Raw genomic sequence first — 26,164 nt, forward strand, 5'->3', positions numbered from 1 at the left:
TCCATTGGAAATCTGCTTTGGATTCAGAAACGAATCTAGATCTGGGCTTTAAAAAAAATGACCAAAACTTCATGTTAGATGTTTTCCCACTTTTTTCAAAAATGCCTAGTCACTGACTAGAAAATTGGCACTGTCACACACCCCATTTCATAATGTTCTTCATACTCTCCACCAGATTAGAATGCCCTTCCCAATTTACCCATCTTTCAAAGACCGTTTTAAGACCTATCTCTTCCCAAAGCCCTTTTTGACCTACTTCCCCACCGCTTTCTGTCTTCTGGAAACATTCACATCTATGAAATGTCCTATAATGTGTTTCTTCCAAAAGTGGTAGAGCTCACAAAGAGAAAGTTATATACAGCCTCTTCATTCTCACTCTGCTCTTCTCTCTTTATATCGACATGTGAACGTGCTGTTCCACATCAAGGTGAAAACATTGATCTTTCTGGGCAGATTGTCAATATTACTTTTGGGGGAAAGCTGCTAATACCCTCCTACAAAGGTCACGTTGACCTACATCTTGACTGTTGGACACCTAGGTTTGCCCATTGTCACTGGGGCTTTCTGTGGGGTGCACCTGCCTCCCCAGCCATCCCACGAGATGCCGCTGGCAGAGAGTGTGGCTCTGACTCCAGTTCTCTTCCCTAGCACTGACCTCGAGGCAAAAGTTTTACAAAGTTCTGGATATAAAGCCATTTTTCATCTTTATTCTTTGCTTTAAAAAATATACCTTTTCAGTGGTTCCCCTTTTCCCTACATAGAATTTTTTCTTGCCAATGACCTTTTCTCAAACTGCAAATGGCTGATTTTTTTTTATTTGTGAATACCTAAGTTCTGCCAAGTAACATGAAAATAACATGTCCATTAACAAAAATTCATGATTATTTCCATCCCAGCCCCTCCCCATACACACAATTAGTGTTAGACCTAAGTAAGTGATAAGTGAATAAAATGTCTCTGGAATATTTTCAATGGTGTCTCTGACCTACCTTACACCTACTGCTACAGCTAGTACTACAGCAATAGATCCAAAGTCTTATCAGGCAAAGAGCAACAGGCAAAAATCTGCACTTGCTGGATCAGATTTATTAAGTAATGGATGTGAAGGAGGGTGATCCAAAGTCACCATCCAATGCCACTTGAGAAGAGGAAGGAGGGAGCATCTTTTGAAACATTTGGGTTCCTGATAATGGATTAGAAGAAAATCGAAAGGAAGTGGGGACTGGTTCTTGCTTGGTTGCTTTTCCTGACACCATATTAGGAAAACAGAGATTAACTACGAATTAGGTCATGTGGCAAAGGTGATTTTGCAATTGGATATCTCCAGTAATAAATGAGCATAACAAAGCAGGGTGGGGGGTTCATAGATAAGAAAGCAGTAGTCACTTGAAAGGGGGTCATCTGGGATTTCATAGCTGGTGTATGACCCGGAGAGAGTTTCCTGTTACTTTGGCTTTTTCTGGGTCTATCCTTCCAGCCTCATTAACGACTTTAACTAGTCGTCATTCTCTTCATCTTGGATAGACTATTACTCTCTCAAGGGCTAAGGTTTACTGAGAGTTAACCATGTATTAGGCACTATTAAAAGGGTCTTTTAGGGGTACCTGGGTGGCTCAGTCAGTTAAGCATATGACTTTAACTCAGGTCATGATTTCACCGTCCGTGGGTTTGAGCCCTCTGACAGGTTCTATGCTGACAGCTAGGAGCCTTGGAGCCTGCTTCAGATTCTGTGTCTCCCTCTCTCTCTGCCCCTCCCCAGCTCACTCTCTGTCTCTCTCTCTCTCAAAAATAAAATAAAGACATAAAAAAGGGGGTCTTTGCTCACTTTGGCAGCACATATACTAAAATTGGAACAATACAGAGAAGATTAGCATGGCCCCTGTGCAAGGATGACAGGCAAATTATTGAAGCGTTCCATATTTTTATGGAAAAACATTCTGTGCTCATGGATCAGAAGAATAAATATTGTTAAAATGTCATTATAACCCAAAGCAATTTACACATTCAATGCAATCCCCATCAAAGGTGCACCAGCATTCTTCACAAAGCTAGAATAAACTATCTTAAAATTCAGATGGAACCACAAAAAAACCCAAATAGCTAAAGTAATATTGAAGAAGAAAATCAAAATGGGGGGCATCACAATCCCAGACTGTAGCCTCTACTACAAAGCTGTCATCATCAAGACAGTATGGTATTGGCACAAAAACAGACACATAGACCAATGGAATAGAATAGAGAACCCAGAACTGGACCCACAAGTATATGGCCAATTAATCTTTGACAAAGCAGGAAAGAGTATCCAATGGAAAAAAGACAACCTCTTCAACAGGTGGTGTTGGGAGAGCTGGACAGCAACATGTAGAAAAATGAAATTAGACCACTTTCTGACACCATTCACAAAAATAAACTCAAAATGGATAAGAGATCTGAATGTGAGACAGGAAACCATAAAAACCCTTCAGGAGAAAGCAAGAAATAGCCTCCTAGATCTCAATCGCTGCAATTTCTTCCTTGACACATCCCCAGAGGCAAGAGAATCAAGAACAAAAATGAACTACTGGGACCTCACCAAGATAAAAAGCTTCTGCAAGGCAAAGGAAACAATCAAAAAAACTAACAGGCAACCGACAGAATGGGAAAAGACAGTGGCAAATGGCATATTAGATAAAGGGCTAGTATCCAAAATATGCAAGGAGCTCACTAAACTCCATACACGAAAAACGAGTAATCCAATGAAGAAATGGGCAGAAGACCTGAATAGACACTTCTCCAAAGAGGACATCCAGATGGCCAACAGGCACATGAAACGATGCTCAGCATCACTCATCATAAGGGAAATACAAATCAAAACCACACTGAGATACCACCTCACACCAGTGAGAGTCGCTAAAATGAACAAATCAAAAGAACATATATGCTGATGAGGATGTGGAGAAACGGGAGCCCTCCTACACTGTTGGTGGGAATATAAACTGGTGCAGCCGCTCTGGAAAACAGTGTGGAGGCTTCTCAAAAAACTATCCATAGAACTCCCCTATGACCCAGCAATAGCACTGCTAGGGATTTACCCAAAGGATACAGAAGTGCTGATGCATAGGGGCACATGTACCTCAATGTTCATAGCAGCACTTTCTACAATAGCCAAATCATGGAAAGAGCCTAAATGTCCGACACCTGATGAATGGATGAAGAAGATGTGGTATATATATACAATGGAGTACTATATGGCAATGAGAAAGAATGAAATATGGCCATTTGTAGCAAAGTGGATGGACCCCGAGGGTGTCATGCTAAGCGAAGTAAGTTAGGCAGAGAAGGACAGATACCATATGTTTGCACTCATAGGTCTAACAGGAGAAACCTAACAGAGGATCATAGGGAGAGAAAGGGGGAAAAAGAGCTGGGGAGAGGGAGGGACACAAATCATGAAAAACTATTGAATACTGAAAATGAACCATGAACTGAAGGAGGGGAGAGAGGGAAGGGGGTGGTGTTCATGGTGGGGGGCACTTGTGGGGAGAAGCACTGGGTTTTTCATGGAAACCAATTTGAAAATAAATATTTTAAAAAGGGGGTCTTTTATTTGATCTTCACCACATTCTATGAAGTAGGTTTTATTACAGCCCACCCCCAATTTTAATAAGGGAAAACTGAGGCTCAGAGTGGTTGAACAACTTGTCCATGCTAGAAATCGGCAGACTGGAGTTCAAACAAGCTATCTGTTCCCTGAATCTGCATTATCAACCACAATGCCATTCATACTGATAAAGACCATTAGAGCACTGCCACTCAGGGAGAAAATGTGAAATGTTGGAAAGTATGAAAGAAGTTTTGAATCCCTTTATACTTTTTCTTTACACAGATTGTCAACCACGTTATTCTGAAATCATTAACTTTAAGGTATGCTTAGACAATATGCTAAGACCTCCTAGATGAGTTCATAGATCCAATAGACCTTTGGTCCAGTACTTTCCAGTTTCTGAATGATAAAATTAGGCTGTTGGGGGTGGGAGAAGTCAAGAAGGGTCAGGTTTCGGGGCGCCTGGGTGGCTCAGTTGGTTAAGCCTCCGGCTTCGGCTCAGGTCAGATCTCATGTTCGTGGGTTCGAGCCCCGCATCAGGCTCTGTGCTGACTGCTAGCTCGGAGCCTGGAGCCTGCTTCCAGTTCTGTGTCTCCTTCTCTCTCTGCCCCTCCCCCTCTCATGCTCTGTCTCTCTCAGTATCAAAAATAAAAACAAACAAACAAACAAACAAAAGAAGGGTCAGGTTTCATAGCAGTACTTTAGAGATTTATGGAAAACAAAAAATGTGTTCTCTAGTTTTTCGATCTCCCAATGCCACAGTGAAGCTATTTTATATTTCTACTCTGCTGCCCATGAGTCAATGCATCTGAAATAAGAGGTTTAGTACATGATAACACTGCTTGGTTTTCCAGTCATGATCAAGATCACTGTAGCTATGACCATAGGGAGCTAGGGTCATGCTATTTGTGCTGGCTTTGTGAATGCCTCAACTTCTATTAGTCTGTGTTCAGTGTATTTATCTATTTTTACCTAGTTGATATGGTAAAGACTACATCCAGGTTTTTAGAGCCCACTGATTTTTTTTTTTATGTTTTATTTATTTTTGAGAGAATGTGAGCAAGGGAGGGGCAGAGAGAGAGGGAGACAGATGATCTGAGGTAGGTTCTGTGCTGACAGCAGCAAGCCCGATGTGGGGACTGAACTCACAAACTGTGAGATCATGACCTGAGCCAATGACTTCAACCGATTGAGCCACCCAAGTGCCTGGAGCCCACTGATCTTTATTCAGGATGACCCAAGGATTCTGAGCCCCTTTCCCAAGCAGGTCCCCTATAGGTGGCCCATAAGAACCCCCACACTTGGATGGATGTATTTGAACTCAGGTCTCCTAAACACTTGGTGGCAGCGCCAGATCCCACAGGATGTCCAGCTTTTTTTCTGTCCCCCCCCATATGGCTTAGAGGTACCACTTTCATAGAATGCAGATAACAGTCCTTAGCAAGCCTTCAGACCCCAAATTCACATGCAAATTAAGTTCCAGTTTTGCAGTCCAGTCGTATCCCAGGCTGCATGAATATTGTGTTTTTGAATAAGAACAAATTTTAGAAAATACCTATTTCACGCTATCCCCAGTTTAAATGTGAAAGAGAAAAGCTCAAAAACACAGAAACTTCTAAGGTCACACTGCAGGCTAGAAGCACAGAGGGTAGAATTCTATATTCCAGACTTCTCACCAACAGAACCATTGAGCAATGGTTATAAAAAAAAACAGTGCTGTCACTTCCTCCCTACAGGGGGAGTTATTTTGTGCTGTATATTTTAAATATATGTACACTATATATATTTGTACTTTAGATATTGTACTATATACTATATATTTTTACTAACAACTAAAGCCTCCTGGTGTTTCTGTTCTGGTTTTCTACACCACTTGCTTCTGCCAATATGTCAATTTGTTCTAACTGCTTTTTATACTGATAGAAAAGCTGACAAAGCAACTCCACAAAATAAATCACCTTCTTTCCTCTATGATGATGCTGCCTGTTCAGAAACCTCTTAATTTATGGTCTGGGCTCCTCTAAAACGTTCTGCCCTGGTGAAGTTGACATCCATCTATTCACACGCCAATGTGGATGCAGCGCTGGACCCGACTGTATGCAGTGTGTCACCTGCTGGAGGAGGTGAAGAGGCCTGGGGAGTGTGAGGGTGACCCTGATTGCTTTATATATGGAACACAGAATGGAAAAAACCATGGTGCTCCACCTCTAAAAGGTGCCTCCTGCCTCAAGTCTTGGCCCTAAGTGTGTTGTGAGATGAATAATTCCACTAGCTGGCATGTTTTTTAAATATCACTGCCTGAGCTCAACCTCAAACCAATTATGTATGAATACCTAGTAGGAGTGAGGCCTAAGGATCAGCATACTTACCCACATGATCGCAATGAAAAGCCAGCCCTGAGAATTATTACCCAGAGAATCAGGCTGGGGTTCAGAGGGTTCAACGTGCCAAATGAATGTCAAGGTTCCCATCAGGAGCAGAGGAACCACAGGTTGTGTTATTATAACTAGAACCAACCAAAGAACAGCTTTTCCAAGAGAGACCTCTCTATACCCTTGTCTCCTCACAAACTGAATACGGCTGACCTGTGTAACCACTGCCATAATACAGAAATTTAGTGGGAAGTGATTGTCATTCCCCATTACTAAGATCTAATGCTGCAATGACATTATTGCTACAGAAGTATCTTTGCCAACTTGTACAAATAATTTGGTAAGAAAAATTTCCTAGAGGTGGATCTGCTGAATCAAAAAGCATAGAAATTTTTAATTCTCATATGCATTGCCAATCTGTGCCCAGAAGGATGCAATCACTTATATTCATACAGGAGTGCAGACGATGCCTGTTTACCCATATTCTGACTGAAACTTGGTATCATCAATGTTTTAAATCATTACCAATTTAAAACAAACACCTACATATCTTTTAATGTAAATTACTGATATTGTCAAGCTTTGTGTTTTTACTAATATGAAATATATATTGTATCCTTTGCCCATTTTTTATTTGAGTACTCAATTTTGTTTAATTGATCTATAAATACATTTTACATATTATGAATATTATCCTTTCATCTATTATATCTTTTTAGAAAAATTTTCCTGTCTTGAAATTAGACTTTCACTTTATTGTGTTGTATACAGAGTACTTTTTTTTTCAGTTTTCATGCCATATAATTGAACGGATTTTTCTTTCATAGTTTGGGGATTTATCATGCTGGTGAAGATGCTCTCTGTGTTCAATATAAGACATAATCACTGGTAATTTTTTCCAGTTCTTTCATGTTTTCATATTTTTATATTTTCATACTTGATCCATCATGAATTCAGTTTTATACCTGATATGAATGGGTGTCTTACCTGTTTTCTGAAAAACAGTTAACTAGGAAAATATTTAATTGTTTAGCACCACAAACCATCAATACATACAACTGCTAACGTAATTACATCGCATAACAACTCACAGCACAGGGTGCTAATCATTTTAAAGATGGTCTAAGATGATGTTAAGATTATAAGACTGTGAGGTTATAACAATAGCTAATATTTACTCTGTGCTTTCTATGCACCAGGCACTGTTCCAATGACACCACCTCACATGGGACATTTCTTTCATTCTTACAAATCCCTTTAAGAAAGTCTTAGTTTCTCATCTGACAGATGAAGAAAATGAGAGATTTTGTATAATGTCAGAAAGCTGATGTTATTAACACTATGTATTTAACAGATAAAAAAAATCAAGTCCAACAAAAAAAAAATCAAGTTCAGAGCAATCGTATGCAGTTCAAAAGCACTTGGTTGGTCAGGGATAAAGTCAAGAGTCAGCCTGCCGCTCCCCTCCAATGCAGATATTTTAATTTCCAAATCTTTACTGGTTCCACTAATATGATGCTTCTTGTTTAAAAAAAAAAGACTTCTAACATTTGAAGAAAACAAATGTTTCGAAAATGATAGCATGGACACGCTGTGATCACTCTATCTACCATCTATCAATCACCTGCCCATAAAGAGAAGCTTGTGGGTATCACAAAAAAGAATCCAAGGAAAGAGAAATGATGTACTATCTGAGGCAGTCCAAAGATGACAAGAGACACCACAACCTTTGCCCTGGTCAGAGGGTCTTTGTATATTTATAACAAGAATAATAAGTTGTTTCATGAACAGCAGTTTCTTCAATGGCACCTGCAATTTCAACCTCTGGGTATCTTCCTTGTTCTATCCTGTCTATGACACCAAACATGGATCCAAAGGTGGTAGACAATCCTGGAGTTTTTCTGTCTGCCTGAAGACCGGGCAGCAACTTGACTTGCATTTCTATCTTTGCTTACCAGTGCCTAAAGGATGGATGATCATGCAGACCACATTTTGCTCGATAGGTTTTTATTCTACAAAAATATAGACCTGGCACATGCTGGTTAGAGACTTGGATGCCAGCACACGATGGGTCATAGGTCATCCCATTAAGAGGGTGACAGCCTTGCACGTCCTTCTATAGTTGCTCTCTGGGGGTCAGATGCTTGACCCAGGTGTCATGCGTGACCCTAATGGGCAACATACTGTGACCAATATGAGAGCACAAGGGATGGCAGGAAAGAGCAGCCTAAATCTTTCTTTGGAGTAAAACATACATGACAATCCTGTTTGTAAAAACTATATTTTTATTTAAAGAAAGAAACTTTCTCTTATACAAATGGTAACATTTGGGATTGTGACTTTAGATTTAGACAATCCACAAAGAGGGAAAGTACAGCCTTCAGGGAAAAGGAATCTATGCCTTTGACAGAGAATCCCCATAGAGATTGGAGAGTGTAGGAAGAGAAAGCACCAACTCTATGTTCCAGTTTCTGATGGTCTCCCAGAAGACAAGAATTGAGCCTCAGATAGCTTTTAGCCAAACTGACCCTTGGGCTGGACTTTCTCTTCCTTCACCTTTCCTCCCAGGTATATCTGGTTTTGATGCTCTTGTTTGCCACCCTTCTCATCCTCTCGGATGGCTTTTTCCCATCCTCCAGCAATTTATAGAGGGATCTCTGCTTAAGTGACAGAGCAGATGTGAGCCCAGCTGTTCCAACTGAAGATTTCCTGGTAGATGCTGAGCCTGAAGCTCTGAAGCACCAGGTATGTTGAACTCATTCTAGGAAATGGTACCAAAGATATTTAGATGGCAATATCTACAATCCAACCATTAGCTGTCAGCCACAGGCTATGTGCACAACCCCTCACATGGGCTGCCCTGGGGCATGAATGGAATAGGCCCTGTATGGTTTTTTGATACATGAGCACTGTTACTATTTCTGTGAGCATGGAATTTTCTGTAGAGCAAGAACTCCAATAAGTCCTAACTGTTTTAAGGAAAAATGGCATATGACAAGATATTATGCCTTAGTGCATTTTAACATTATCAATGGTAATACTCCATGAATAAGCCTGTAATTCTGAAAGAGAAGCTAACAAATGTGGAAACTGGAAAAGGCCTCATTAAAACTGGTTCTCTTAGCAACTGACATAATTTTGCACCAAAGATTTAGATACCTGATTTAAAAAAAAAAAAAAGCATCCAAATGATCCAATGCCAATTCAGAAGGTAAAAATCAATGATCATCATAAAGAAGCAGCAGAGCCAATCATATGCTGTGCAACATGACTGACAAATAAGCTACACACAGTTGTAATCAACTTAAAAGGGTCTCCGATAAGTTTTAAGCATATAAATAAATAACTCAATAGCATTACTGCTGCATAATGATATTACCACAGACTCAGCAGCTAAAACAACACATTCCTGTGGATCATTCTGCGTCAGGAATCCATGCAGGCTTAGATGGGGCCTCTGCTTCAGAGTTTCTCTCCAGTGAGTTGTGGATCTGGGTTGGGGTCTCAACCTCACAAGGGATCTGCTTCCAATCTCATTCAGGTGGTTAGCAGAATCTGTTTCTTGAGGTTTGCTAGACTGGGGGCCTCATCCCCAACCCCCACCCCCAGCTGTGAGTCAGAGGCCATCCTTAGTTCTTTGTCAAATGGATCTCTCCAACATGGGAACTCTCTCCATCAAAGCAACAGAGAGAGTATGTGTTAGCAAGACAAAGGTTGCAAAGTCTTGAAACCTAATAATGAATGTGGGATCTCATCACCTTTACCAATTTCTGCTGATGAGAAGCAAGTTGCTGGGATGGTTCACATTCAAGAAGAGAGTATTACACAAATTCCTAAATACTCTGAATACAAGGTCGTGAGGCAGATCATTAAGGGACCATGAAAGAAGTTACCCACGTCTCTCTCTTCCAGCAATTCATAGTCCATAACCTGGCTTTATTTTCATCACTGCTCTTATTACTATGGCATTATATTATTTATTTGTCTAGTTCTGTATTATGTGCTTTCCACCATTAGATTGTTAAAGATATGTGTTTGGTCTTCGGAGTTTTCTGCTACATCCTTTGTGCCCAGAATAATATCAGCCACTGGATAGTCCTTCAATATATGCAAAATGTACGAAAGAATGAAGAAGTGAATACCACCAATGAATGCCTGACTTTTTTCAGTAGTTCCTTCTTATAGGATACTCAAGTAAAGGCCTATGCCAAAGCCACAGGACTCACTCTGCTCCCATGCATCATGCTACTTCTTTCATTTTGGGGTTAGGGTGACCTCAAACATTCTTGATTTTCTCTCCCCTTACTTAATTTCATATATTTATGTGAATTTTTCATAGGGATTTTTGAAAAGTGAGAATGAGGTAAAAGCTCACTTTGATAGTTGCCTCCATTGTTAAAACTCAAAAGGAACTTTATTTTATTTTATTTTATGTTTTTACTTTATTTTTGGGAGAGAGGCAGAATGCAAGCAGGGGAGGGGCAGAGAGAGAGGGAGACACAGAATCCGAAGCAGGCTCCAGGCTCCGAGCTGTCAGCACAGGGCCTGACACGGGGCTCAAACCCATAGACTGTGAGATCATGACCTGAGCCACCTGAGCCGAAGTTGGACGCTGAACCAACTGAGCCTCCTAGGTGCCCCATCAAAGGAGAACTTCAGATCTGTCACCAGTGTGAGAAGCAGAACAAAACTTTGGGTAGACCCTGGAATCCTGTCTTACCACCTCTGGCAAGCCAACTTTGAACTGTAATAGCAGCGACTCAGAAATCATAAAAAGTGGGAGCAGAAATGCCAAGAAAAAACAGACATCCAGATATGGTCTTTGAGTCCAAAAATAATTATAAATGGGGCAAAATTAAGATGTAGAGTCAAATCCTTCCTCCATTATTGACAGGGTGATAAATAGCGAGGAAATCTAGTCGATCTCTGAGTTTCCTTTTCCTCATCCGTAAAACAAGGATGATCATATCAGGGTGATTGTGGGATTAGAGACAAGATACCAGAGACACGGGTCTTTACTAATGATGGTGTTCAGTTCCTTTGGGAATCTTTGAGTAACGCAGAGAAGAGAATGAACATCACTGCACACTCGGCTGGGAAAAATTTCTTAATAGTAAGCATGAGAGAACAGCCTGGTGTCCAAGAAAAGAAAGAAGGACCTTTTATACCATTGAAATGGGCAGGAGAATTGGATCAGAGCTCAGTATCCCAACAAAAGGTCAGTGAGCTTAACCATGAGAAGCTGAGAACAAGACATGATGTGGGGGTAGGCAGACTTTGATACTTGTTAGCTATCTGAGGACAAAGTCTAGCCTAGATTAATATTCCTATTCTTGTCAGTGACTCACACATGAAAGACTCTGGTAAATGTTATACATAACTGTTTAACAGATTCATTCCTCCCAACACATCCTTTAGACCAAAGAATTACCATATAGTGCGTCCTGTTCTTGTCATGATTGATCTCTTTATAAATAATCTCATGAAGTTATTTTGAGTGCTGGATGTGTAGACAATGTAAAAACAGCTCTCAGGTAAAAGTTCTCATTTCAGGGCATCCAGAGCGATAGACAGAAACTCAGGCCATTTTTTCTCTGTCCTCTTCTAAACAGTTAAGTTTCATGATGGCAGCGACCATGTTTGTCTTGTTTCTTAGCACTTGCCCAACACAAAGACCAGCCATTAGTAAATGCTACATAAATATATGTTAAATGAATGAGTGAATTAATGGGTAAGTGAGCAGGCTGTATTAAAAATGTGTTTGGCACTTATCATTACTTAAAACATCTAGGAATTTAGCAGAATGACTTTATAAATTGGTCCATCTTAGGTTAAAGCAGCCACGGAAAGCATATTACGTAACAAGACCATGCCTGCTATGGGGAAGAACTCTTTCTGTGCTGCACTTTTCTTCGAGAACAGAATTCCCACTTTCTCTGCCTGCTAACTTCTAGTTGTCCTTTTAGCACACATTCTGAAGACTAAAACAAAGAAGGGTGAGGATTTTTAGTTCACGGATATCCAGACGGCTTTAGTGATTAAGTTCCATTTTAGAAAGGAGAAATTTTTACAAGCTTTGTAGTTTTTCATTCCTTTTGTCTTTAAGTGCAAGGTCTGTTTGCACTTTTTATATGAATTCTAAGCCACCCAGGTGCCCCTGGAGATTATATTTTAATGGAGTTAAAAACAGGCAGTATTAAATCATTTGCTTGTGTTGCATAAACATGACAAAACTATAAAGAAAAACAAAAGGATCTTGGACACAAAATTGAGAATATTATTACCTTAAGTAATGTTATATTAAGGTTATATTAATTTCTCATGTAAATATTAGCCATTGGAGCTAAATCTAAAGCTAATTTCTCTTTCTTTTTTTTTTTTTTTTGAGAGAGATAGAAAGAAAGCACAAGTGGGGAGAGGGTACAGAGAGAGAGGGAGGGAGATAGAGTCTTAAGCAGGCTCCAGGTGATGTGTGGAGCCTGATATGGGGTCGATCTCACAACCCTAAGATTATGAACTGTGCTGAAATCAAGAGTTGGTTTCTTAACCAACTAAGCAACCCAGGCACCCCTAAAAGCAAATCCCTTCAAATTTTTTGATATGAAATACATACATGTCCATTTAAATATTTATGATATTTTAAATAATAATAATAAAAGGAATATCTGTGAACCTACCACCAACCGGTTTAAGTGTCATCAGTATTTTTGATGCTGGAGTATCATATTCTTTTCTTTCTTAAGTTATTTATTTTGAGAGAGAGAGAGAGAGTGCAGGAGAGGAGGAGGAGAGAGAGAAAAAAAAAAATCCCAGGCAGGCTCTGCACTGCCAGTGCAGATGTGGTGCTCAAACTCATGAAGTATGAGGTCATGACCTGAGCCAAAAATCAAGAGTTGGATAGTTAACCTACTGAGCCACCCAGGTGCCCCTGGAGATTATATTTTTATGGAGTTAAAAACAGGCAGCATTAAATCATTTGCTTGTGTTGCATAAACATGTGACAAAACTATAAAGAAAAACAAAAGGATCTTGGACACAAAATTCAGAATAAGAATTATCTCTAGAGGGGAAGTGGGAGAAGACTGTTTTATTCCCCAAAAATTGTCAGTGAAGGGCCAAAAATTTTACAAATCTCCTTCTTCCATAAACACAAAACAGGGCAAAGCACTGTTCAGAGTACTACTTCCAGCTCGGGTAAGTGCCTGACTTCCGTGCTCTGCTTCTTCTTCCTACCTCTCTCTTGAGAAATGGTGCAGGTAAGCAGTTAAAAGGTCATGGGAGCCTGGGCCACACAGCTGGGATCTGAATCTGGACTTCCCCTCCTGCCGGCTGTGAGCCTATGGGGCAAACGCCTGTCATGAGTTTGCTGTAAATGTTAACTAGTTATTTCATGTAAAGACCCACACATACTAAGCCCTCAGAAAGCTTTATCTCTATACAAGCTCGCTAATATTAACAAGCATTTGCTATTTTAGGTAAAATTATCTCCTTTATTTTTGTCTCTGCCACTAGGCTATAAATTCAGACTATGCTTTTTTGCTTATTCATAGCACCTCATTCAGGCTGTGATGCAGAGAAGATAGTCATTATTTGATTACATAAGTATCAGAAACACAATTAAATAGCTATAATTCATCTGGTCCCAAAGCTCAAAATAGATTATATCAGATACATTTGTTTACATCTCATCGCTTCCTCAGATAACCCCTGTGAAACTGGGGATGTGTGAGGCTTTTGCACCATCCTAGAGAATTGAAATTCAGCTCCCCAAGGACACCTGGGAGCGGGACTGTCCTACTGAAAGTCACGCCAAATTCAGAGGGCTGGGTTCAAGAGAGAGCTCAAGCACTCTGCTCCTCTCAGTATTACAGCACCACAGTGTGCAGGAACAGAAAGCTATGACTCAGAACTACCGCAAAAAGGATGGGGCTGGGGGTGGCATCAGCGACGGAGAATGTTTTCATATATGTCAGGGAGACAGAAAACATGCCCGCATATTGGCTGACAAAATGGAGCTGCATAAGCCACAGCCCTGAGACCTGCAAAGAGGTCAGCAAAGCACAGGTGCCCCAGGGATAAAACGGAGGAGACAAGTGGGCCTGGGGGAGACACGTGGAGCCTGGGGAGGGCGGGGCAGGGGCGCGGCATGAAGGGCTGAAGGAGCAGAAGTGAAGTTCGAGGGAGTTGACACCCACTTATACCCACCTTCCCAAGCTCCCTAAGCAGAAAATTAAAAGCAACCCTTTTTTGTTTAATCCAAGGCAAAAATATATATATACCTTTTTTTGTTTTGTTTTGTAAAACAAACAAACAATCTAAGAAGTATGGCATGTATAAGCTTGCTCCGGAGTTTAAATACACCACACACACACACACACACACACACACACACACACACACACGTGCGTACACACGATAAATGGCTCTGATGAAAACAGATATAAATTACAGCACAGAAGAATTTTTTTAAAACCCTGAAATTAGTATCCTCACATAGGCCAAGCTCAATGGGAAACAGACTTTGTAAGATTTACATATTCCTAAAAGAAGAGAGTTAGAAAGTGTGGAAAGCAGGCTTGGACCAAGGGAGAGGCTGATTTGTGATTCAGTTGCAACAGACAAGCCGATACCTCAGGGGGTCCCCAGGGGGTGCTCAGGAGCTGAGATGGCTGTTCAGATATTTCTGGGATTGAAGCAAGAGGCCAACTCTTTATGCATTTCAATCCTACCCTACCCACCCCTGCTGGTCAGTCACGGGGGTTCAAGCCATTCTGTAGAATGGGATTGGAAGATTCCCAGGGAGGGACTCAGCAAGCAACACTGAGGAATGCGTGCTTCCAAACTAGAAGGAGATCCATGCGGCACAATAGAGCATCATTAACACATAAATCTGAGAAGTCACTGTATCCATAAAATTAGAAATAAATGGCAAATTGCTATAGTAAAAAAAGCAATGAGAGAAAAAGACTTTTTAAATTTGCCATGTGCAAAGTATTCCATAAAAGTTTATATGTATAAAGCCACAAAATTTAAGATGAAGAAAAAAGGATTAAATTATAAGTAAAAAAAATGTCAAAGACAAAGATGTTTAAATCATGATTACCAGTATTTGAGAAATAAAGAACAGAGAAAATGAATGAAAAGGAAATGAACAAATATTAATAGAATAGAAATTGCAGAAATGAAGGAACCAAAGAGGCAAGATTTAAAAAAAAAAATTCATACCCAGATATGCTTACAAAATTTCAGAACATCAAGAATAAAGAGAAGATTCTAAAACTGAGTATGTGTTTGGGAGCCCGGGTGATGCCATGGAAAGAGGAAAACAAATAGCTTACAGAAGAAAAAGAATCATCTTGCTGGCATCTGACTCCTCATCAACAATTCCTTTCCTGTCCTTAAAGGGAAAGACTTTGAATCTAGAACTTTCTATGCTAGACAATGTATGAATCAACAGTGAGCTCAGAATAAAGACGTTTTTAGACATCCAACGGTTCAGAAGATTTTTCTCTCACAATTTCTTCTTGGGAAGTTACCTCCTATAAAATGAGGGGATAAACCAAGGAAGAAAAACAAAGAGATTCAGTATCCAATGTACCGGGCAGTAAAAGAGAAGGCAGACCTAAAGAGAGTTAGTACAGTCTGGAGTGAAATCACGTCAGAAGCAAGACTGAAAAGAGAGGAGCCCCTAGCTTAGAGAGTATTATTGAGATGGGGAAATGTCAAATCGTCACAAAGACAAACAGAGCTAGACTGTTTTGAAAAGGGAAACTGGAACCAGGGGGAGAAAACATACTGCTACATTAAAATAAAAACTTAAATGAACTGTTACACCAGGAGAAACAAATTAAGTCCTAGTACTCAGGCTCTGCAGTGTACACTTTTGCTTAGTCAATAAAATAAATGCACTTTATCGATTTTAAACTTTTAGAATGACCCTCTGGGCAAAACACAAAAGACTTACTAAAGGTTACAAATAAGAATGTAAAGGTTAAAAATTTAAAAGTAAAAGTGCTAGTGAATCGGGAGAAGAGATATCTTCGTTTCGCTAAGTGAGCAGTCAAGAGATATTATCAACAAGTGATGAACCATGAAACAGACTTTCAAAACATTGAAATACAGAATTAAGTAATAGAAAAGCTAAAAATATTGGCGAAAAAGCAGATTTGGCTGGAACTGCTTAAGACAGTTATAAATAACGCCCATCAGTGAGAACCATAAATGCCACGGACACTCAAACAGATTGATGAGGTTATGTGTTAATCTATTAGGAATTCTAAAAATAAGTCTATTAACACTGTCAGCACCTATTTTTTCATGCTTATTGCAACAAAATCATAAATGAAAAAGAACCTCACAAACGAGACTAGCATTTTAAGATTACACCATTTAATTACTTTATAAAATTATGCAATTACTGTATAATGATAATCACAAGTACCTTAATTATTATTTTTTAATTGCTGTGGAAAATGCTGCCCATATTTTTCCAGATAAGATCACAGTACCCTTGGAACAATGAACTTTCACATTTAAAAAAAACTGTTATTTTAACTAGATAACGTATTTGAGTAGATGTGTTATGAGATAAACATTTTTTTCCTCCAAAGCCTCCATATAGATTTGTTAAAGATAAATTGCCTTGAAGAGTGTAGATTTTAGAGTTGACACATCCTCTTGCCCATGGTTGAATAGTTAGTAAGTTACCTAAAATTTCATGCTTCGGGTTCTTTGTGAGATGGGGAAAATAATATCCACTTAACAATTAATTGAATTAAATGAAAAGGTATATATATACATATATATAAAATACATATTATGGTGTCTAATAATGATGCATTAATTATATTTCAGTTTATTTATTTTGAGAGGGAGAGAAAGCACAAGCTGGGGAGGGTCAGAGAGATTGGAACTAATGAGAATCCCATGCAGGCTCTGCACCAACAGCACAGAGCCTGATGCGGGGCCCAAACCCAGGAACTGTGAGATCATGACCTGAGCCAAAGTTGGATGCTCAACCAACTGAGCCATCCAGGTGCCCCAATGGTGTGTTAATTTTTAACCACAGTGGTCTTCTAAGGTAAAAGAATTTCACTCACTACAGTCTGAGGAAATGTTGGTATAATTGCTAATATAACCCACAGAGAAACTAAAGGCACTTTGTAATTAATGCAAAATACATGAAGCATTTTCAGTAGAAATAGAAAAAGGAAAACATTATATCTTCCTGTATCAAACAGAGAGGAACCACAGAAAAAAGTAAATTTGAGGACATGTGGTCATATTGCCTATCTTGTGAGACATATAAAGGAGGTGATACTGTGCAGAGAAAGAACTTACCTGGAAATTACTGTCAGGATACATGTCTATATATTGTTGAGAGGGAGACTCATTTTAAAGAACAAGTAACCAAAGTTTTTTCTTAAATATTAACAAAATTGATGTCTCCAACAAAGCCATTTCACTTTTATCGAACAATTTAATTTGAATAAATGAAATGCAATTAAATGGGGAAATAGGTTAGTTTTTATATTTTGATGTTCTTCCCATGTAATTTTCTATCCCAAGGGCAAAAATAAATTTAATATAAGTTGGACTACATAAAAATTAAAACTCAACCGTCAAGAAAACAAAAATGCAAACAACAGGCTGAGAGAAAATATTCACAAATGGTATAGCCAATAAGAGCCTTGTAACCAGAATATATTAAGAATTCTCACAACTCACTACTAAGAAGAAGGTATATGTTTAAAACAGGCAGGGTGCCTGGGTGGCTCAGTTGGCTAAGAGTCCAACTCTGGGTTTTGACTCATGATCCAATGGCTCATGGATTTGAGCCCAACATAGAGCTCAGTGCAGAGCCTTATTGAGATTCTCCCTCTCTCTCTCTGACCCTCCCCCACTTATTCTCTCTCTTTATCTATCTCAAAATAAATATTTTAAAAATCTTTAAAAATAAATTAAAAATAAAATAGGCACAATATTTGAAATATCAAAGAGAATCTACAAATGACCAACAAGCATATAGAAAATTCTCAGCATCATTAGTTATTTGATAAATGCAAATTAAAACCATGGGATGCCATTTTACCAGACCACAAAGATAAAAGAGTCAAATACTAACAAGTGGCAGGGATGTGGGAGAATGTGGAGATTAGAAGACCATATATTACTGATGGAAATGACACAGCCACTTTGGAAAGGTCTATCTGTTTCTTGAGATGCTAATGATAGATTGACCATGTGACCCAGCAGTTTCACTCTTAGGTGAAGAATTAACCCAAGAATAAGCCCAAGAATTAATATCTTGTGCACACAAAGATACAGTATTCCAATACTCATTGTAACATTATTCATAACGGCCAAAGAGTGGAAACAACTCAGATATCTATCAACAGGTGAATGAGTAAACAAGATGGTGCATAGCCATACAACAAAATATTATTTGACAATAAAAATGAATGAAGTATTAATATACGTTACAAGCATAGATGAAATTTGAAAAACTTGATGCTACCTTAAAGAATCCAGACATAGAAGGCTACAAATTGCACAATACCATTTATATGAAATGCCAAAAAAAGACATCTATAGAAATAGAAAATAATTAGAGGTTCTTTGATACTGGAGTGAATGCAAAGGAGCACAGTGGATCTTTCTAGGGTGATGCAAATGTTCTAAAATTAGATTATGATGGAGGTTGCACAACTCTGCACATTTACTAAGAATCTTTGAATTCTATATTCAAAGAAGATGAATTTTATGGCATGTACCTTATAGCTCAATAAAGCTGCTTATCAACAAAGAAAAAATAAACTAACCAGCTTGATAAAATCCATAGATCCACACAAGCAGTGGGAGACATTTCTTATCCAAGAGGGCCAGCTTGGAATATCTGAACAGATCAATAAATGAACTACCAGGATCCCAGGCAGGCCTGGTCAGAAAAGGCAAATCCGGGGATTGAGACGGATGAAAGCAAGGACTATGAACTTTGTGTAACCATGGACCAGACTAGTCCTGCCCAGTAGGACACTCCAGAAGCTGGAAATGGCCATATATTAGCCACTTGGCACATGTAGCTACTGAGGGCTTTGAATACACTAGTGAGAATGAGGAATACGTTTAAATTTTATTTAATCTTAATTCAAAATTAAATAACAATGTATGGCTAATGGGAACCATACTGGACAATGCAATTTTCAATTAATCCAAACACAGATGGTCCTTTCAGATCTTTACCCAATCTCTACCCTCAAAGTTATTCATGGTCGTACATATTACCAAATGGTCCTTCTTATATGCACCCAACAAATATCTGTTAAGGTCCTACTAGGTGGAAAACAGAATTTGATAATGTGAGAAAAGTTGGACGTGGTACCTGTCCTCAAGAGGCTTAGAGTCTGGTAGGGAAAATAATCATGCACAAACAGATATATCACAAGAAAGGTAATTGTATCTCAACAGAAGCCCAAGGAGTTTGAGATCAATTATGTGAGGGAAAATCATTTATTACAGCTTACACACTGAAAAATCATGGAAGCATTGGGAGACTTAAACTTGACCTGTGTGCTAAAAGATGGGTCAATGTGGTCTCAATGAAGAAATAACATCAAGGTTGGAGAAGAATAGTTACTTCAGGTCATTTCAAAGAAAGGGTTACAAATTAAAATAGGTGAGGAAAGACTGGATTCAGACTGGGGGCAGGGAGAGGAGGCATCTTTAATTAAGGGTAAATAACTTTAGATTTTTTTCCTGAAAACTAAAGACTCATCTAATCAGCTATCTGGAATTTTTTCTCTCCTCTCTGACCTCCATGGTGCTTCTGATGGCTCATGCCTTTAGCATTTCTCACCTGACATGCCTATTTGGACCTAGTCCATTTAAAAAAGTGCTCACAAAATACATAAGGACATAAATAAATAGTAAATAAATAATAATAATAGCATCCTGCTGTTAAACTTTGTTGGAAGCTATTTCTTGCTTTAATCTCTGTGCCCTACTCCCTGACATGTGTTGGTCCTAAGTGTCAACTCCTGCTTTACTTCTTAGAGTGGCTCTGGTCTGAACCATTCATCTATGGTGTGTTATACAAAGTCAATGCAGGAATACCTTGCACACAACCTGATCGTCTTCCTCTACCACCGTGATCCTCACTCTGGGTAGCAGGTCCTGTGTGGTCCCCATTGCACTTCTGTGGAGCCTAACAGTAAATCCCAGCCCCTCCCAGAGAGGAAACAGAGAGGCTGCCCATCTCTGGTCTCTCTCACCACCCAAAACATTGATGACAATATTTTGCAAAAATATCTGTACAGTCTCTTGTAGTTTTAAAATCTTATTTAAACTGCTAGATAATCCTACTCTAAGTCTGCTGTGTTGCTGTACGACCTTTCCCAAAACATTAATCTGATCATGTCGTGTTGCTGCTGGTTTCTTCTTTTACAGAAGATAAAAAACAAACAACCAAATAAACAAAAAACCCAAAAAGCAAATGTAAAGCTTCTTGTTTAGGGTTATCCATTGCCAAAGTGTCTTTGAGCTCTATCTCCCCTTTGTTTTATTTTATTTATTTTGTTTTGTTTTATTTTATTTATCATTTTTTTAGTGTTTATTTCTGAGGGAGAAAGAGAGAGACAGAATGTGAGTAGCGGAGGAAAGAAAGAGAGGAAGACACAGAGTCTGAAGCAGGCTCCAGGCTCTGAGCTGTCAGCCCAGAGGCCAACACAGGGCTCAAACTCGTGAACTGGGAGATCATGACTTGAAACAACATCAGATGCGAGCCACCTAGGCACCCCTCCCCATAATTTTAAGTTGAATTATGAATGTTCATTCCTTACACTTATTAAAGTTTGATAGTCCTTTTTTTATATCTGCCATTCCTTCTTTTTTTATTTTATTATTTTTTTTGAATATAACACAATTTATTTTTTGTAACATATGCAATTATTTTCCATCATTTACAACATAGTAGTTACAACGACACTCCAAACTGAAAAGCAAAGTAAAAAATCAAAACACCAACTTCTATTTCATGTAATTAGACTTATACAGAAATTACAAGGTTAAGTAACAACTAGTGGTTATGTTTAAATGAATTGCTTTTACAACACCGAAGACTTAATCATCCATTTCCTATATAAAAGGTCGCTACTTTTTTGCATGGACCTCAAGCATATTGTAGTATAGAGGTGGAATTTAAGGAAAGGTATTAAGTAGGCTGGGTTGTAGCTTATGGGCAAGTAATAAATTGTATCATTTATCTTGAATGTATCATAGATAAGCTGCTATATAATGATTGCCACTTCAGATAGCTGTGAAATTAGGTGATTAACTAGTTGCCATTCCTTCTTGAAATAGTGGTTCCTTGTCTTGGTCATGTTTGCTCCTTAGGATTAGCTGACATTACCAGCACTCGGAGAAGACTTGACTATCTTTCTTCTTCAAGTTTAGCCTGTTCTAGCTTTGGTTATTCATTGGGCTCCTTGCCCTTCCTAGCAACCTCTTTCAGGAAAAAGACAAAGTCTTATCCATTTCTGTCTCCAGACTTGGGCATACATTAGGTACTCAGTATTTATTTTTAATATGTCTGTCTTGGGGGTAGAGGTGGAGGTGGGGTTTCATCTAATTCAACAAAATGACACAGAAATTACAGATCAACATAGAAAATATTTCCACCTATATGACCAAACATAATTATATTATATATATATATATATATATATATATGTATGCAAATATATATAAGTGTTTCTAATCACACTGTAAGCAACATAGAAATGAGCCATTACCTTACTGCATATCATAAATAAAATCTTCCCACCTGAAAAAAAATCCTTTGATTGACTAAAAATTAGTTTTATTTAAAGTGAAAGATAAAAAGCAATTTCCTGAGGAAAGCATTATCTGATTCACTTGTTTATGCTTAATCCAGAACTTTCTTTCTTCTGAAAGGGAGGGCAAAAAGAATGGAGATTCGCTGTTTTGAGTCACCGCAACAACGCATTATTTCCTTGGCACTTTGACATAAATAGACCACATTGAAATTCCCTTGGAAATCCACTTCAGATTCTCTGATATGAAAAAATTTATTACACCACTAAATTATTTACGCATATCACTGCAGCTCAGGTTTTGAAGGTACCTATTGCAGAAATGTAGCGCAGATACTCATTTCCATACCCATTTTTCACAAGCAGTAAAGAACCATTTTTTTCCAGGTCAAGCCATATGGTGAAGCCTGATGCCAATTGTCATACTTGTTCGAAGATTATAGCCCCATAATGAGGCCGTCAGATACACGCCATGTCCATCAGTCTGGCTACAATGTAAGTTCAGAAGGCTTCAAACCCTGTACAAGGTCCCTTCCCCAGGTTTCATGAAAAGCTGAGGATTGGTGAAGTAAGCTTTGCCTAAGTCTATAAATCTAGTCTTCGGGCACCTGGGTGGCTCAGTTGGCTAAGCGTCCAACTTTGGCTCGGGTCATGATCTTGTGGTTTGTGAGTTCGAGCCCCGCATCGGGCTCTGTGCTCAGAGCCTGGAGCCTATTTAGACTCTGTGTCTCCCTCTCTCTCTGCCCCTCCCCTGCTGGCACTCTGTCTCTCTCTTTCTCTCTCTCAAAAATGAGTAAACATTAAAAAAATTTTTATAATCTAATCTCAAAATGTGGATCCAGAAAATTCTCTCTTCAGCAGGAAAGTATGAATACATACTTCATTAAAGGACGGAATCCTGCTTCTAAGTGGCCACTTTGAGTGCTTCTTCTAAGTGGCATTTGGAGTGGCTACTTTAATACGATTTGTTTTCAGTTGGGAATAGTCCTCATAGAAACAGTGAGCTAGGCACATTTATACTCATTTTATAGCTAAAGGTAGAAGCTCGGAGAGGTTTATTAACCAAAAAGATGATCACTAGCTAGAAAAAGTGGGAAATCAGGTATCAAACTCGGATGTCTGACCCCGAAGCTTTGACAGATGCCCTTCAAAATACCCTTTATTTGAGTCTCGTGGAGAAATATACTGTTTCAATGTAAGGGTCAGGCCTTGGTTTTTCAGCCTCCTCTTAGTTGCAGCATGTTAGGAGAAATATGGATCTTGGAAATAATATTACCCTATTTCATGTATAATATAAAAAGCTATAACAGAATAATTCCGTTTACCCTTTGTCTTCTTTAGAGTTGCTGATAATGTATATTTTATTTTAACACTAATATATATTAGAACTCTTCCAATAAAATACCAGTTTTGCCTTCCATAATCAATTATCTTTCAGATAAGTTGAAGTATTCATCTCTATTTACTCACATGCTTACTATTTCTGGCTGTTCCAGCCAAGTGGTGTCATTTCTTTTCAGCCTAACAAATTTTGTTTCTTGTAGGGTAGTTCTTCTAGTGACAAATTCTCCTATCTGTGTTTAATCTGAAAATGCATTTCTATTTTTTAAAGGACTTTCAGCTGGGGACAGAATTACAGGGTGGCTGAGTGCTTTGGTCCCTTAGCACTCTGAAGGTGTCATTTTGTTGTCTTCTGACTTACATTGTTTCTGATGAGAAGTGATTCTCCTTGTTGCTCTTCAGTATATAAGGTATCTTTTTTCTCTCCAGCTGCCTGGAAGATTTGCCTGTGGTTATCAGCAATTTGAATAAAAGGTCCCTATTTGTAGTTTATTTTGTATTTATCCTGCTTGGGTCTGCTGCATATCTCCACTATGTGGGTTGATATTTTTCATTCTACTGGGGAAATGTTAGGCCAGAATTTCTTCAAGTATTCTGCCCCTCCCCCTCCATTCTCTTTTTCCTTTTATTCCGGGACTCCAATTACACATACATTAAACCCCCTGATTTTGTCCCCCGGGCCACAGTTGAAATGTTTTTCATCCTATTTTCTTGCTACACTCTCATTTTAATCCGGTGATATTTTTCCAAACTGTTCATTCTGTTCTTAAACTTGCCCAAAACTTTATTTTTAATTTCAGATATTTTTCAGGTCTATCATTTCCATCAAGTTGTTTTTGACAGCTTGCGTTTCTTATCTATTTACCATCATTTTCTTGTGTCCCCATAAAACTTTGAATACATTTATAACAGTTGTCACAATGTCTTTGTTTGCAAGGGACCATATTTGGGTCATCCAAGGGTCTTTTCTTTGTGTGTCTATGTGTGGTCTCTTAGTTGCAGGTCACATTTTTTGTTTCTTTTTATGTCTCATAATATTTTAACTTACAGCACACACTATTAAAACCTAGTGGAATTAGAAGAATATTAAGTTTGGGAGGTTTTCATTGGTTGTTTTGTCTTCTTCCAGAGAATACAAGGTCTTTTCTATTTTGGCAGCTAAGTTCATGAGGTGGTAATTCATAGTTCACCAGAAGTCATTCTGATTTGTGTACTAGTCTGCTCAGGCTGCTACAACAAAATACCATAAACTGGGCGGCTTAAACAACAGAAATTAATTTTTTCACAGTTTTTGAGGCTGGAAAGTTCAAGAACAATGTGCCAGCAGGGAGATGTCTAGAAAGGGCTTACCCTGGGGTTGCAGGTAGCTGTCTTCTGGCCACATACTCACATGGCTTATCCTCAGTGTATATACATTGTTGGTCCTGTGAGAGGAGGCAAGGCAGCAAGAGAGAGAGCTTGAGGTGTCTCTTCCTGTAAGAATACTAATTCTACCTGCTCAGGACCCACTCTTACAACTTCATTTAACCTTAAGTACTTCCCTACAGGCCCTATCTGCTAATATAGTCACACGGGGACTTCGAGCTTCCATATATGAATTGGGGGGCACACAGTGCTCCACCCCAGCACTCCCCCAAATTCACGTCCTTATCACATGCAAAACACATTCATTCTATCCCAACAGTCCCAAAAGTCTTAACTCATTCTAGCATCAAATCTCAAGTCCAAAGTTTTATCTGAATATTTAAATCAGATGTGGACGAGCCTTGAGTTATGATTCGCTTGAGGCAAAGTTCTTCTCTAGCTGTGATTTTATGAAACCAAATAAGGTACTTCTCAAGATACTTCTAGAATACAATGGTAGGACAAACATAGAATAGACACTCCCCTTCTAAAAGGGAGAAAAAAGAAAGAAGACATGGGCGATGGGTCCCAACCAAGTCCGACATCCAGCAAGGCAAATTCCCTTAGATGTTAAAAGTCAAGAAAAATCCTCTTTGGTTTGATGAACAGCTTCTGGTTCCCCTGGTGTAACTTGTCTTTCCTCAAATCCCAGTGTGGAAGGCGTAGCACCTAATGTTAATGTATTTGTACGTAAGGCCTGTAAGGAGGTAATTAAAGTTAAATGAGGTCATAAGAATGGCATCCTAGTCAGGGGATTAGAGCCCTTATGAGAAGAGACACCAGAGAGTTCACTTCCCCATAAGGGCCCACAAATGCACCGAGCAAAGTCCATGTGAGTACACAGGGAAAAACGAAGCCACCTGCAACCCAAGGGGAGAATCCACATTAGACATCTCCCCACTGACACGTTGCTCTTGAACTTCTCAGTCTCCAGAAGTGTGAAAAAATAAATTTCTGTTGTTTAAGTATTTCTTATAGCTGCCTGAGTTAACTAATACAGTCTAGAATTGCATTTCAGATTTAATAATTTGAGCCAAAGGGAAGTGGGCTGTAAACTTAACTAAGCTGTGAGTTCTCAGTTTCCATACCCTATAAGAATAAGCAATGCTTCAGATTCTGTGCTGCCCTCTCTCTCTGCCCCTTCGCTCCTCACTCTCTGTCTCTCTCTCTCTCTCTCAAAATAAAATAAAGACATAAAAAAAATAGCTAATCCTTCACAGATTCTTCCTGCTGCTCATCTTCACAGTCGTGGCTAAAACATTTAGAAGATAATAGGGAAAACTTCAAGACACACAAAAAACTGTGTTTGGGGTACTCCAGGCCTCAATCTATCTTTCTTGTCTTAACCATCACCAACGATCCAGTTGGCTTCTTTTCTATCAGGCAAATCTGGTGGCCCCTCTCCTCAGGCTGTCTGCACCGGGAACCACGTCCCCCCAGCTCTCCCCAGAAACCCCCCACAGCTCACATACCACTTATCTAGGAAAACCTCTCTCTTTACAAGTCAATTCACTTCAGCTCCCTTTTGCTCACCATTCATCAATTCTCTCATGGAGAAGTATAATCAGTATTTTATAATGATTTTTCTTAGTATTATCACAAAAGTGAAAAATCTTTCTTATCTATATCCAAAC

The 26,164-nt window shown here is 39.0% G+C and overlaps 1 non-coding gene across 1 annotated transcript; it reads left to right on the plus strand.

Annotated features, from left to right (window-relative positions):
• The first annotated feature begins 1,817 nt into the window (after positions 1-1,817).
• LOC115290898 lies at positions 1,818-1,924 on the plus strand. Its single transcript, XR_003908279.1, has one exon. It is a non-coding gene; the product is annotated as a U6 spliceosomal RNA (small nuclear RNA).
• Positions 1,925-26,164: the final 24,240 nt, after the last annotated feature.

This window comes from Suricata suricatta, chromosome 4 (assembly GCF_006229205.1).
Source record: "Suricata suricatta isolate VVHF042 chromosome 4, meerkat_22Aug2017_6uvM2_HiC, whole genome shotgun sequence".
Classification (NCBI taxonomy): domain Eukaryota; kingdom Metazoa; phylum Chordata; class Mammalia; order Carnivora; family Herpestidae; genus Suricata; species Suricata suricatta.